The following is a 14,645-nucleotide window of genomic DNA, read 5'->3' on the forward strand; positions in this document are numbered from 1 at the left end:
ACATCTGTTGCACTGGATGCATCCATGTCTCAATTTTTCTGTTTTCGTATCCTGTGCCTGTTCTATTGGGTGAGGCAGAGCCTTTACTGATAGAAGCACCTCCCGTACATGTGAGCATAAGTTCAAAATGAGAGGGGATCGATTATCAACAGATTGCTGGAACCCCAGATCCGTTGATCAGATATTGTTTCCTTGAGTCATATTAAAAAGTTATAATACAACATATTTTGTTTGAAATATAAAATAGTAACATAGTAAACGATGGAAGATAAAGACCTGTACGGTCCATCCAGTCTGCTGAGGAGGAAGGAGGTGTTTTAGAGAGCTCTGCTGACTTCCAGTGGAAAGGGAGTGAGACCTAGCTCCCTCCCCAAAGATGAGGAGGGTCCCTGGGGAGAAGGCCTCAGGAAAGTCCCAGGCTATGGGGCCTCCTGGGGCCCGGGACCAGAAGGCCGAAAGGAGTGGCTCTCTCCCTGGTTTGACTACCGGGAGAAGGGAAAGGAGTCCAGTGGACCGAAGGGAGAAGCAGCCCAGTGGAGGCCACCAGAGCATTTCCCCCTCCATGGCCCAGCTTGCGGAAGGTAAGCGAGAAGACAGTGGAGGGGGGAGGAAGATAGTACAGGCCCCAGAAGGGCGCTTCCAAGGAAGGGAGAAGGAAGAGGCGATGGAGGTTTGCCAGAAGCCTTTGCTGGAGGCAGCTGAGAGTGAGAGTGAGGAGAGTGGATCGTCAGATGAGGAGTTCCTTGAAGTGAGCTATGACCCTGATGATCCAGCAAGTAGTGTGGTAAATATTGTAAGACGAATTAAGCTGGTGGAAAAAGAAGTAGTGGAGCTAGGAAAACGTCTGAAAATGGCAAGAACTATGTGTAAATTTGCCCCAGCGGAGCACAGACAAATGTATGTTAAAGAGGAAGCCCGGATATCAAAGTTGTTGGGGAAAAAAGAACACTTGTTGAACTGTTTAAAAAAGGGCTCTGTGAATCCTTTGAGGGAGCTCTATGTTAACCGAGAAAGGATGGCTTCAATACCACAGTCTGGGGGTTCAGGAACACTACAGTTGCAGCAAGCTTCAGTGTCTTCAGCAGCATTAGACTCAAAAGAGTTGTCTAGGTTCAGAGGTGACCCCACTTTAAAATACATGAGACAGTTGGCAACACAGTCCAGAGCACTTACCCAGCAGCCAGAGGATAAGGAGGCAGCGGCAGGACATGGCTCTGAGGTGGGGGCTGGAGTAGAGATCCTACCTGTGGAGGGGAGGACAGAACTCAGTAACTTTTCAAAACTCCAGATAATGGAGGCAGCAGAGGGAGACGCAGGTAGCAGCCTGTTTTCTACAGAGGTGGTGGTCGAAGTCTCAGAGGGCTTACCTGCAGTTGTGCAAACAGCAGAGACAGTTGCCGTGAAGGAGGCCCTGTTGGAAAAGGGTCAGCAGAGGCAGACTCCGGTATTTTTGGCCGGGTCTGCAATGACTGAAGTGGAAACCGAAGCAGCATGGCATCTGGAGAAGCCCCGCCCACGAAGTCCGGGAGCAGGGGAGGTCTTCCCTGAGCATGGAGTAGCTGGCGGTTTACAGGAGAGGGGTCGGAGAGAGAGGAATAGGAGCGGGCAGCAGCTGGGACCTCATTTGACCAGCTGTCCATTACAAGAGGTGAAATCGGGGGGTGCTAACAGCCAGCCTGTGGCGGAATCAGGAACAGACAAGCCATGCCCCCGGGAAGCGCCAGCCATTGGGAGAACGCAGGAGGGACTGCACCAGAAGCAAGGGGGAAGTAACCCGATTGTTGAGAGACTTTCGTTGACTACAGAAGTGGACATGGCAAGTCTAACAGATGTGCAGCGGGTGGTGGAGCAGACCTGCCAGCAGGACGGCTGGGAGCGAGGAGCCAAGGGGAGCGGCGGAGTTCCGGAGGCTTCGCCCCTGGTGCCGGAGGTTGGAGGGAGTTCGGGGGCAGAGCGAGCGGGGGCAGAGCGAGCAGGGAGTCTGGTATCGCCAGCTGCAGACCTGACTGGGCAGGTGCCAGAGTATCGCCAGGAGACAGAGGAGAGGAGGCGATTAGCCCAGAGGCTGGAGCCTGCAGTGGCAGGGACGAGCAGGGACGTTCCAGGAAGTGGAGATGGGCAGGACAATCAGTTGGAGGCAGCCCAAGCCGCAGAACTGACTATGGACGTTGCTGGATGTTTGTCTGAGAGGGAAGGGGACGGGGGACAACGGGAGGGGGAGGGGGCGGTGGATATTGAGGAAGGGAGAGGGATGAGGGGAGGGGCAGAGGGACAGAAGGGGGGGGAGGCAGAGGGAAGGGCTGGAACAAGTGTGGAGGGGGGGCGGTGGGGGCTGGGGTCCAAGTCCTTTGCGGCAGTAGTCCAGGGAGGGGGAAGGAGGGAGGGGGGGAGATCGGGTGGTTTTGAGGGCCCAGGGAGGGGTTGGGGGGGAGCGGGGACAGGGGGTGGACAGCTGCCTAAGCGGCGAAATGTGGTACAGCTCAAATGGATAGGGGAGGGGGCAATGCCCTCCAGGGATCGGGTCTTGAGGCTGGTGATGGGGATGGGGTTTATACCCGAGGACTTTTACGCGTGTATACACCCCATCAACATCCCAGAATATGACTTGAGCTTCATGACCCAGAGGGGGATGGAAATATTCTGGGAAAGGTACGAGGGGGTGAGGGGAAAGGGGGAGTGGCGGGACCTCAGGGCCATTCCAGTCAGCAAGCCGGACCTGGTGCAGATCACCCTGCTCGTGAGAAATGAGTCTATCTCTGGGGCAGATTTAGCCTACTGGCTACAGAGGTACGCGGAGCTGAGATCCCCACTTACAAAGTTACCGGATCCAAGCAGGGTTTGGGCAGGAGGTTGGGGAGCCCTGGTCAAATTGAGACAGGAGAGCCATGTGGTCCAGCACATTCCTTCGGCTGCCTTTATCGGTCGTGACAGGATACTGTGCTTTTACAAGGGGCAGCCGCGGCAGTGCTTCAGATGTGGTTCGTTTAGGCACTTCAGCATGTCATGCCCAGTGGTAAAGTGTGGAAGATGCGGGGATCAGCATGCCACAGAGGACTGCACCGCGATCAGGTGCAACCTCTGCGGCGGGTTAGGCCATGCATATCGGAACTGCCCTAGGGCGGCCCATAACGAGTGGGATATGTGGGGGAAGGGACGGGGAGGGGGGGTAATGGAGGAGGGGATAGGGCAGGGGGTGATAGGCAGGGAGGGGCAAGGGGGGGAGAAGGAGGGGATGCAGGAGGGGGGGCGGCAGGGGGCTGGGTCAGGAGTGGAGCAGGGGGGAGAGGGGGAGTGGGTACAAGTGCCACAGAGGAAAGGGAAGTTTCGGAGGGGGGGGAAACTAGGGGTGGGCAGGGAGGGGTCGCTGCAGGGGAAGAGGGGGGGGAACAGATTTCAGGTGTTGGAGGAGGAGGAGGAGGATAGGGAGGTTGGGAGGGAGGAGGAAGAACAGGGGGAAGGAGAAGAGGTGGAGTTAATGGAGGAAGAGGGGGCGGCAGGGGGGATTGGAGAGGGCAAACGGAAATATGAGGAAGCACTGGAGGAGGGTACTGGTGGTAGGAAGAAGGGCGGGAAGGCTCTGGGGGGAGGGGGAGGGGTGAGGGAGGAGGAAGAGGGAAGGGAGGGAGGGAGGGGAAAGGGGAGTAAGAGGAAAGCTGAGGGGGCCGGGCAGGTGGTGAAGGCCCAAGTGCAGGCTTGGGGGGACAGAGTGGAGCTAGAGGAGGATCTGGAGGACTTGGAGGACTTGGGGGAGGTGGAGGACTCGGAGGAGGAGGTAGGGGGCGGGGGTGAAGAGGGGAGAGGGAGGGATCAGGGGGTGGGTCCGGATAGAGCAAAGAAGAAAGGAAGGAAGAAAGGGGGAGGGGGGGGTAAGGTGCAGACAGGACGGCTGCGGGGGGGGGGAGGGGGATCTGGCAGGGGATGATGTAGACCGCATAGCAGAGGACCTGCTTCAGGGTAAGAAGGGGGTATCCCAGGAGATAAGGAAAGAAGTTGGGAGTGAGCAGACCCGTGACTCGCAATGAGGATGGCAGGCTTAGTGTTGACATTTGCCACGCTGAATGTGGCCAGCATCGCCTCTCCGAAGAAGCAGGGTTTAGCGTATGACTGGTTCGCGAGGGTCCAAGCAGATTGCTTCCTGCTCCAGGAGACTCGGCTGCGGTCCATTGAGGTGATCAGGCGGGCAAGGCGGGCCTGGAAGTGGGGTCCCTCGGTGTGGGGGTTGGCGGGGGAGAGGTATGGTGGGGTGGGGATCTTATTTAAGTCCCACCGGGTGAATATTCAGCGAGTGGTGGAGCTGGGGGTGGGGAGATGTCTTGTTGTGGATGCGATTTGGGAGGATAGAGCACTGAGGGTGGTGAATGTGTACGGGCCCCAAAGCAAGAAGGAAAGGGTGCTCCTCTTTGGGAAGATCAAGCCCTACCTATACACTTCGCGCCAAGTAGTCTGGGGGGGAGATTTTAACACCATATTGCGGAAAAAGGATAGTGGGGGACGATCGGTACAGGTGGGCTATGACGGGGTGAGGCTGGCAGGGATCATGCGGGAGGCGGAGCTGGTAGACGCGCATGTGGCCTTCTGTGAGGAACAGGAGGGGTTCACGTTCTTTCGAGGGCAGTGTAAAAGTAGAATCGATAGATTCTTGGTAAAGAAGGGGGTTTGTCTGGGGGGTCCACGAACCGTGGACGTGGACTTTTCAGACCACCACATGGTCCTCCTTCAGGTGGGGGGGGCGGCAGCGCAGAGGCCAGGGAGGGGGTTATGGCGACTAAATTTAAAGTGGTTAGGTAGCGAGCAGGTGCGGGAGGAGTACCGCCGGTTTTTGGAAGATCAGGTGTCAGTGCAGGGGGCATTTCAGTCATTGGGGGAGTGGTGGGATACAGTGAAAAGACGAACGCGGGGATTCTTTCTCAGACAGGCAAGAAGGGAGGGGAGGGAAAGGACAAAGTTGGGCATGGCAATAAAGAAAAAGAGGGACACATTGATTTCACAAGGGGGGAGGGAGGAAGAAATACATGATCTCCAAGCACTCCTGGAGCAGGTACAGTACAACCGCTACACCTCCTTGGTGTATGAGCGGGACTTCGGGAAAATGTGTAGCCCGGACCCCTTCGCATGCTGCCGGGAGCGGAGGGCGCGCAGGGTGATGGAGGGGGTGCAGGATGCACAGGGGGTCCTGCAGGACACCAAGGAGGGGATTCTGGGGGCAGTGAGGGACCACTTTGCGGCGTTCCTTTCAGCCCAGCAGATTGATATGGAGCAGATGGAGTGTTATGTGGAAGGAACCCCGGGGATAGGTCACGGGGGACCCCAGCTTCAGGCCCTCTTGAACCCGTGGACAGAACAGGAGGTGGAGGAAGCCATCGGGGCGCTCCACAGGAAGACCTCGCCGGGGCCGGATGGGCTAACAACTGAGTTCTACCAGGCCTTTAAGGAGCAGCTGGTGCCGATCCTGGTGAGGGTATGGGGGGCAGCCCAGTTGGAGGGTTCCTTGCCTAGTTCCTTGACAGAGGCGGCTCTTATCCTACTAAGTAAGGGGAAGGACCCGGCGATGCTGGCCAACTGGCGGCCTATAGCACTGCTTAATACGGATCGAAAAATCTTCGCGCGAATGCTATTCCAGAGAATGAGGCAGGTGTCTGGGGATTTGCTAGCAGCCTCGCAAGCATGTGGGGTTAAAGGGAGAGGGGTCTTGGAAGCTGCAGCGTGGGTGCGGGAGGGGGTAGAACGCAGTAGAGTGGGAGGGCATGGTAGGCTGTTGGTAACACTCGACCAGGAAAAAGCGTTTGATAGAGTGCAGTGGGGTGTCCTATGGAGCATTCTGGAGCGCTATGGGTTTCCGAAGGGTTGGATAGAGCAATTACAGCTACTCTATCGGCATGCGGGGTGTTTTCCCCTGGTTAACGGGTGGAGAGGGCAGGGGTTTGAGGTAGGGGCAGGGGTCCGACAGGGGTGCCCACTCAGCCCGCTGTTGTATGCATACGCCATCGACCCTTTTATAAGACGGCTGGAGAAGGGGGGGGCGGAGGGGCTGGAAGGGGTGGAGGTGGGGGACAATAACCAGTTAAGGGTCGTGGCGTATGCAGATGACGTTACAGTGTGGGTAGCGGACCAGAGGGAGGGAGGTAGATTGCAGAACCTGATCCAGGAATACTCGCAGGCAACAGCGTCGCAGGTCAATTTTCAAAAATCCAATAGCCTGTGGGTTGGGGATCAGGGGCTGCAATTTGAGTTGGGAGGTAGGTTTCCTACAGCTGTGGAACGTATACGGGTCTTGGGAATATACTTCGAGAAGGGGGATTATAGGCTCTACAACTGGGATAGGTGTCTCCAAGAAGTGAAGGGGAGGGTGGATAGATGGAAGGGGTGGAAAATGACCATGGGGGAGCGGGTACAGCTCATCAAGGCACACTTAGTTCCTTTGTTTCTGTTCGTCAGTTACATCTGCCTGCTGCCGGAGAGCCGGTACGCGGCCTTGTATGGGGTGTTCTTCCGGCTGCTCTGGGGCAACAGGACGAATCCGGTAAAACGGAATGTTACCTATCTGCCTAGGAGGGAGGGGGGGGTGGGCATGATAAACCCAGTCCTGTTTTTCAGCGCTTTGTTCCTGCAGTTCAATCTGGGGAGGGCGGTAGGGCGGGAGCCACCGGGGTGGGCTAGGAGTGTCCTGCAGTGGTGGCCGAGATATTGGGACCTATGGCGGGAGGGGGGGAGGGTAGTGGCACTGCGAAGGGGGGCTCCGGGGGGGGTGAGTTATTGCAAGACCCTAGTGAAATTGGTGAGGGTGTGGGGGCTGACGGTGGGGGAGGTGAAGGCAGGACAACGGGGGGTCTGGATGGACAGAGTACGGGCGCAGGTGTTCTCAGCTCCTCTGGCGCTGAGGGACGCGCCGGCCCCACGGATGCAGCAGGGGTTACGGTTGATTGCTTCGAACCGCATCCCGGTGAAGTATAAAGACCTGGCGTGGCTGTCCTTTCACGGTAGACTGTACGTCCGAGGAAATTTGAAATATCGCAATGTGCGGGATAGAGGGTGCCCACGGGAGGAATGTGCTGGAACTGAAGAGACGATGGAGCATTTCCTGGTGAGGTGCCCATTTACAGTCCAGGTCTCTGACCGGGTTTCCTCGTTGCTGCAGATCCCCAGTTTCCGCAACTACAGCTATGCGGACTGGGTGTATGGCCCAGAGGGTGGAGAGGGACGCGGGGATCCGGTAACACGCTTTCTGATTTCGGTGATATTGCGGTACTGCCTCTGGATGGCGCGCTGCAGGGTGTCCCTGTACCAGGAGGTCCGGCCGGCGGAGGTAGTCAGCTGGGATGTGGTAAGGGCGGTGCAGGAAGCGGCGAAGTGGGAAAGGGTGGAAAAAGGGGTGGGGGTGGCTTCGAGGTGGTGGAGACACGTGAGGCTTAAGCCGCCATGAGGGGACATGCTTCCCAGGGGATTGTGTGCCAGTTGTCTGAAGGGGTTGTGGGGGGTCGGGGGGGGGGTTGACCCATTGTATTATTGAGGAGGGGGTGTACATAGATAGGCAGACCATGTCTAGCTAGGAGCCTGGGGTTTGATTTGCATGTCCGGTTTTTTTCTTTGGTCTTTCTAATAAACAGTTTCCACTGTACTATTGAGGAGGGGGAGGGGGTGTACATAGATAGGAGGACCGTGTATAGCTAGGGGCTTGTTTTTGATTTGTATGTTATTTGTTTTTAGTTTTTTCCAATAAAAAGAGTTTTCCAGTCTGCCCAACAAGATAAACTCATTTTACATGGTATGCAATACTTTATATCAGAGTTTGATTTGTCCTTGCCATTCTCAGGGCACAGATCATAGAAGTCTGCCCAACACTGTTCTTGTACTAAGTTCTGAAGCTAACGTCGAAGCCCCTTAAAATTTACACTCCAACCCACCCCTATCTATTCAGTCACGATCAGGACGTAGACCGTAGAAGTCTGCCCAGCACCGGTTTCACTTCCCAATTACCGGCGTCACCACCTAATCTCTGCTAAGATTCCGCGGATCCATTCCTTCCAAACAGGATTCCTTTGTGTCTATCCCATGCACGTTTGAATTCCATTACCGTTTTCATCCCCACCACCTCCTGCGGGAGGGCATTCCACATATCCACCACCCTCTCTGTAAAAAAAATACTTCCTGACATTATTCCTGAGTCTGCTCCCCTTCAACCCCAATTCATATCCTCTAGTTCTACCGCCTTCCCGTCTCCGAAAAAGGTTTGTTAGCGGATTAACACCTTTCAAATATTTGAACGTCTGTATCATGTCACCCCTGTTTCTCCTTTCCTCCAAGGTATACATGTTCAGGTCGGCAAGTCTCTCGTCGTACGGTTTGCAACGCAAATTAAATACCATTTTTGTAGCTTTTCTTTGCACCGCTTCCAGTCTTTTTACATCTTTAGCAAGATACGGCCTCCAAAACTGAACACAATACTCCAAGTGGGGCCTCACCAATGACTTGTAGAGGGGCATCAACACCTCATTTCTTCTGCTGGTTATACCCCTCTCTACGCAGTCATCGCCTTGTCACATTGTTTCTTCACCTTTAGATCCTCGGACACCAACACAACACCCCCAAGATCTATAGAAATGATAAGTAGTAGTAGCCTCTCTCCCCTCCTATCCGGTATCTCTCTTTTGGGCTTCTGCACCCCAAGTGCATCACTCTACACTTCCTGGCATTAAATTTTAACTTGACAATTACCTAAACCGGGAAAACACTCTCACATATACCTGTGCAATATTATCAATCTATAATCCACAGGGACTAAATCTATATATATATATCTTTATTTATTATTATTATTCATGAGTTTCAATTTTTCCACTTCGCACAATTCAATAGGGTGAAAGAGGAATAATAATAAATAAAGATATTAGTCCCTGTGGATTTTAACTGCCAGACCCTTGACCATTTTTCTACCGATTTCCATAGCACTTCCACAATCCATGTCTTGACTATGGAAAGTAGTACTGGATAGGTTGGAGTGGCAACTTCAGCAGCTGGGAAGTAAGGCCAGTGCAGGAAGGCTTCTACAGTCTGTGTCCCAAAAATGGCACAGAAAAATTAAGATCAAGTATGCATATTTTATATCACACTCATATCATATGCTATGAGTGTGGTGAGTGTGGGTGATAGGAAAAACGAAGACATCTTAAGGTTTTAATAAGCAAGTAAAATGTTGATAGATACTAACACTATTGAATTGTTGGTTTAATCAACTATTGACAGTGGATGCGACTATGCTGTGGCCAAAATTATTTCAAACCACTCATTCGGAGGAAGTGATATGATCGACGGCTACATAAGTACATAAGTAATGCCACACTGGGAAAAGACCAAGGGTCCATCGAGCCCAGCATCCTGTCCACGACAGCGGCCAATCCAGGCCAAGGGCACCTAGCAAGCTTCCCAAACATAGAAACATTCTATACATGTTATTCCTGGAATTGTGGATTTTTCCCAAGTCCATTTAGTAGCGGCTTATGGACTTGTCCTTTAGGAAACCGTCTAACCCCTTTTTAAACTCTGCCAAGCTAACCACCTTCACCACGTTCTCCGGCAACGAATTCCAGAGTTTAATTACATGTTGGGTGAAGAAACATTTTCTCCGATTTGTTTTAAATTTACTACACTGTAGTTTCATCGCATGCCCCTAGTCCTAGTATTTTTGGAAAGCGTGAACAGACGCTTCACATTCACCTGTTCCACTCCACTCATTATTTTATACACCTCTATCATATCTCTCCTCAGCCGTCTCTTCTCCAAGCTGAAAAGCCCTAGCCTCCTTAGTCTTTCTCCATAGGGAAGTAGTCCCATCCTCGCTATCATTTTAGTCGCCCTTCGCTGCACCTTTACCAATTCCACTATATCTTTCTTGAGATGCGGCGACCAGAATTGGACACAATACTCAAGGTGCGGTCGCACCATGGAGCGATATAATGGCATTACAACATCCTCACACCTGTTTTCCATACCTTTCCTAATAATACCCAACATTCTATTCGCGTTCCGAGCCACAGCAGCACACTGAGCAGAAGGTTTCAGTGTATTATCGACGACGACACCCAGTTCCCTTTCTTGGTCCGTAACTCCTAACGTGGAACCTTGCATGACGTAGCTATAATTTGGGTTCTTTTTTCCCCGCATGCATCACCTTGCACTTGCTCACATTAAACGTCATCTGCCATTTAGCCGCCCAGTCTCCCAGTCTCGTAAGGTCCTCTTGTAATTTTTCACAATCCTGTCGCGAGTTAACGACTTTGAATAACTTTGTGTCATCAGCAAATTTAATTACCTCGCTAGTTACTCCCATCTCTAAATCATTTATAAATATATTAAAAAGCAGTGGTCCTAGCACAGACCCCTGAGGAACCCCACTAGCTACCCTTCTCCATTGTGAATATTGCCCATTTAACCCCACTCTCTGATTCCTATCCTTCAACCAGTTTTTAATTCACAAAAGGACATTTTCTCCTATCCCATGACCCTCCAATTTCCTCTGTAGCCTTTCATGAGGTACCTTGTCAAACGCCTTTTGAAAATCCAGATACACAATATCAACCGGCTCCCCTTTGTCCATATGTTTGTTTACTCCTTCAAAGAATTGAAGTAAATTGGTCAGGAAAGATTTCCCCACACAAAAGCCGTGCTGGCTTGGTCTCAGTAATCCATGTCCTTGGATGTGCTCTGTAATTTTGTTTTTAATAATAGCCTCTACCATTTTCCCCGGCACCGATGTCAGACTCACTGCTCTATAATTTCCCGGATCTCCCCTGGAACCTTTTTTAAAAATTGGCGTTGCATTGGCCACCCTCCAATCTTCCGGTACCACGCTCGATTTTAAGGATAAATTGCATATCACTAGCAGTAGCTCCGCAAGCTCATTTTTCAGTTCTATCAGTACTCTAGGATGAATACCATCCGGTCCAGGAGATTTGCTACTCTTCAGTTTGCTGAACTGCCCCATTACGTCCTCCAGGTTTACAGTGGAGTCAGTAAGTTTCTCCGACTCGTCCGCTTGAAATATCATTTCTGACACCGGTATCCCACCCAAATCTTCCTCGGTGAAGACCGAAGCAAAGAATTCATTCAATCTCTCCTCTACGTCTTTGTCTTCCTTGATCGCTCCTTTTACCCCTCGGTCATCCAGCAGCCCAACCGATTCTTTTGCCGACTTCCTGTGTTTAATATACTGAAAAAATGTTTTACTATGTTTTTTTGCCTCTAATTTTTTATTTTGTTTTTCATAATCCCTCTTGGCCTTCTTTATCTGCGCCTTGTATTTGCTTTGACACTCCTTATGCTGCTTCTTGTTATTTTCAGACGGTTCCTTCTTCCATATTTTGAAGGCATTTCTTTTAGCCCTAATAGCATCCTTCACCTCACTTTTCAACCAGGCCGGCTGTCTTTTGGACTTCCGTCTTTCTATTCTAATTAGTGGAATATGTTTGGCTTGGGCCTCCCGGATGGTATTTTTGAACAGTGTCCATGCCTGTTGTACAGGTTTTACCCTCTCAGTTGTCCCCCTAAGGTTTTTTCCACCGTTCTTCTCATTTTATCATAGTCTCCTTTTTTAAAGTTAAATGCTAACGTATTTGACTTCTTGTGTATAGTTACTCCAAGGTTGATATCAACACTGATCATATTATGGTCACTGTTATCAAGCGGCCCCAGTACCATAACGTCCCTCACCAGATCATGCGCTCCACTAAGGACCAAGTCTAGAATTTTTCCTTCTCTCGTCGGCTCCTGCACCAGCTGCTCCATAAACCTGTCCTTGATTTCTTCAAGGAATTGTACCTCTCTAGTGTGTCCCGATGTTACGTTTACCCAGTCTATATTTGGATAATTGAAGTCACCCATTATTATCACATTGCCCATTTTGTTTGCGTCTCTGATTTCTTTTATCATTTCTGCGTCTACCTGCTCATCCTGGCAAGGTGGACGGTAGTACACTCCTATCACCGTCCTTTTCCCTTTTATACATGGAATTATAACCCACAATGATTCAAGGGTGTGATTTGTGTCCTGCTGAATTTGTAATCTATCTGAGTCAAGGCTCTCGTTAATATATAATGCTACCCCTCCACCTGTGCCAAGTGTTTTAAACCTGTGACTTATCCAATCAATCTATTCATAGAATCTGGTGACTCTGGTGTCTGTTTTAAAGTTGCATTCTTTAGAATTGTGTGTTGAATCTACATTGCCAGAGACTTAATTCAATCAATTTGGTTACATAGCATCTGGTGACTCATAACTCTGGAGAAGGGGCAGTTTGTATAGATCTGTTTTGGTAAAAGAAAAAAAACAGAACTTAAAGTTTACCTTGTGAGCTACACTGAGCATTTTCAGACATGGTTTGATTGGTAACTGAGTTTACCTGTGTCCTAGTCCCACCCACCCTTAGGTAAATTCCATTTATATAGAGCAATCAAGGCACAAGTATCTTCATTACACTTAGTTGGTCAGTCCTAATTCTTGTTACTCCCTGTCATACTTCACCTTTTCTCACTTATGAATCACATCATTATGACCTTCATTCAGTGCAATACATGTTCTGCTTTAATCCTAAGGCAAACTATCTTGAACCTTAGAGCTTGTCCTATCTGTCTCCAAATGTCAGCCTTGAAAGAAGAGATCAACAAACTCAAGAAGGAATTAGCTACAATTAAAAAAGCATCCAGGATTACTTAATTCCCAGCTAATTTACCACCACCACTGCCTCAGAGAATGAAACATCAGAGGAACATATGGGTCACAGCAGGCTCTGGCAGACTAAGATCTGTGACACAGAAACACTCGCCCTCCCAAGCCTTGCCCCTGTCAAATTCTTTTGCAGCGTGTTATCATTACGATGGTGAAAAAAAAAGTACTGTGGAGGAACCACAGGCAATGAAAGTAACACAACCCAAGAAACATCCCCCAAATAATGACAGAATGGTGAAAAGCAGAAAATTCTTACTGCTTGGAGACTCCATTATCAGAAGCATTAACTTAGGAACACAGTTCAGGGGTTCCAACCTAGTGAAATGTCTTCCAGGATCTTCAGCTACAAGATATACAGACCAAATACTGAAAGTGATCCGAGAAGAGAGCGAGGCTTCAAATGCTGATGTTATAATTCACCTGGGGACAAATGACCTGGCCAACAATAGCAAGTTCACAGCACAGAGAGCGTTCCAGAAGCTTGGGAAGGGACCGTGGCTTTTTCTGAAGTAATTCCTATGTGGGGGAGGGGAGAGGAAAGACTACACAAAACAGAGGAATTCAATAAGTGGCTTGAGTCTTGGTGTAAAGAAGAAGGTTTTAGATACATAGGAGCATGGGGTAATACGCTGTAAGGTCTCCACCACTGGGAGACTCTTGGAAAAGTCTCCTGCACCGGGAGACTCGAGTCCCTTGGCCCTTTAGCTGAGCTGTGCGTAATCCACTGCTAAAGAGCACATGGCAATCCACAAGGTCAGATCATTATACTTTATTGTAATCCCTTTGTGTCAACTGACCCAGTATGGCTACTCTTATGTTCCTATGAAAGTGAAGCCATCAGCATTGTAAACTATTTGATCAATTAATAAAGAAATTAGACTTGGTAGATTTCTGGAGGCTACAGCATGGAACCCAAAGCCAACTATACTCATTTTTCTAGTGCACGGATTAATATGATTTGGAGATAGCATGGGATTGATCCTGCTCCAGCTCGCCACTAAACCACCAGGGCTGTACAGAGGCCTGGAAAGGGCTTCATCTGTCCAGGAGGAGAAAGAAGGATGGTGGCAAGTAAGAGTGGGAGCTCTGCTAGTTTGGGGAGGGATAGACTGCAGTGGTGGCAGGACATCACAGAGGAGGGAACAGGAAGAATGCAGGGGAGGGGAAAACTTGAATATAAACCCTCAGTTTATATTACCATTAACATTCCCCTCCCCCCCCCCCACCCTTTTTTTAGGGGAAAAATGTTATCTCGGTTTAATATTTGGATGAATTTATATTCAAGTATACATGGTATACAACTAAAATTCACCTGTTAAGCAGCCACAGTTTCAATCATAGGTGCTTATGTGGCCAGCAGATGAAGCTGATTGCATAAGGGCTTTTGAATATCAGCTCTCCCCCCCCCCCCCCACCCCCACAGAAAAAAAATCAGCATAAAAACAAAGCACTAAGCAAAATGCAGGAAAGACAACTGAGCACAAATGCATATCCATAACCATCTGGCCTTGCTCACCCCAAGACTGGTGGTGGGGAATGTGGGATGAAGGAAGAAACAGATTTAGTTGATCGTAGTGCATCTGAAGGGCAAGAATAAGTAAAGTTGGCGTGCTGCTCACTCCCTGTCTTATCTTCCTCCCCATTTGCACCCCCTCTCTGTTCTCAATTCTGTTATTTTTTCCCCTCAACTATTTTCTCCCTCCCCTTTGTACCAGCTGTGGTACTAATGCAGCAATACTGTACCGGAAGAAACATGCAGCAAGTTGTGGAGGAGTTCAGGCAGAAATGCTTGGGTCTTTTGAACTGCTATTTTTTTCACCCACTACGGCCTAATGGTTCTGTGTACTCTCACTGAGAACAGACAAGCCACAGGAGAAGGAAGCACCAGTGCAACAGATTCAAAACACTTCTTGCCTGCCATTCCTTGT

General features: G+C 50.2%; 1 protein-coding gene across 2 annotated transcripts in view; it reads right to left on the reverse strand.

The window, feature by feature from the left end:
* GGH (gamma-glutamyl hydrolase) overlaps positions 1-14,645 on the reverse strand; it is a 110,599-nt gene that overhangs the window by 60,631 nt on the left and 35,323 nt on the right. The gene's annotated exons all lie outside the window — the stretch shown is intronic.

This window comes from Microcaecilia unicolor, chromosome 1, assembly GCF_901765095.1.
Source record: "Microcaecilia unicolor chromosome 1, aMicUni1.1, whole genome shotgun sequence".
NCBI classification, from domain to species: domain Eukaryota; kingdom Metazoa; phylum Chordata; class Amphibia; order Gymnophiona; family Siphonopidae; genus Microcaecilia; species Microcaecilia unicolor.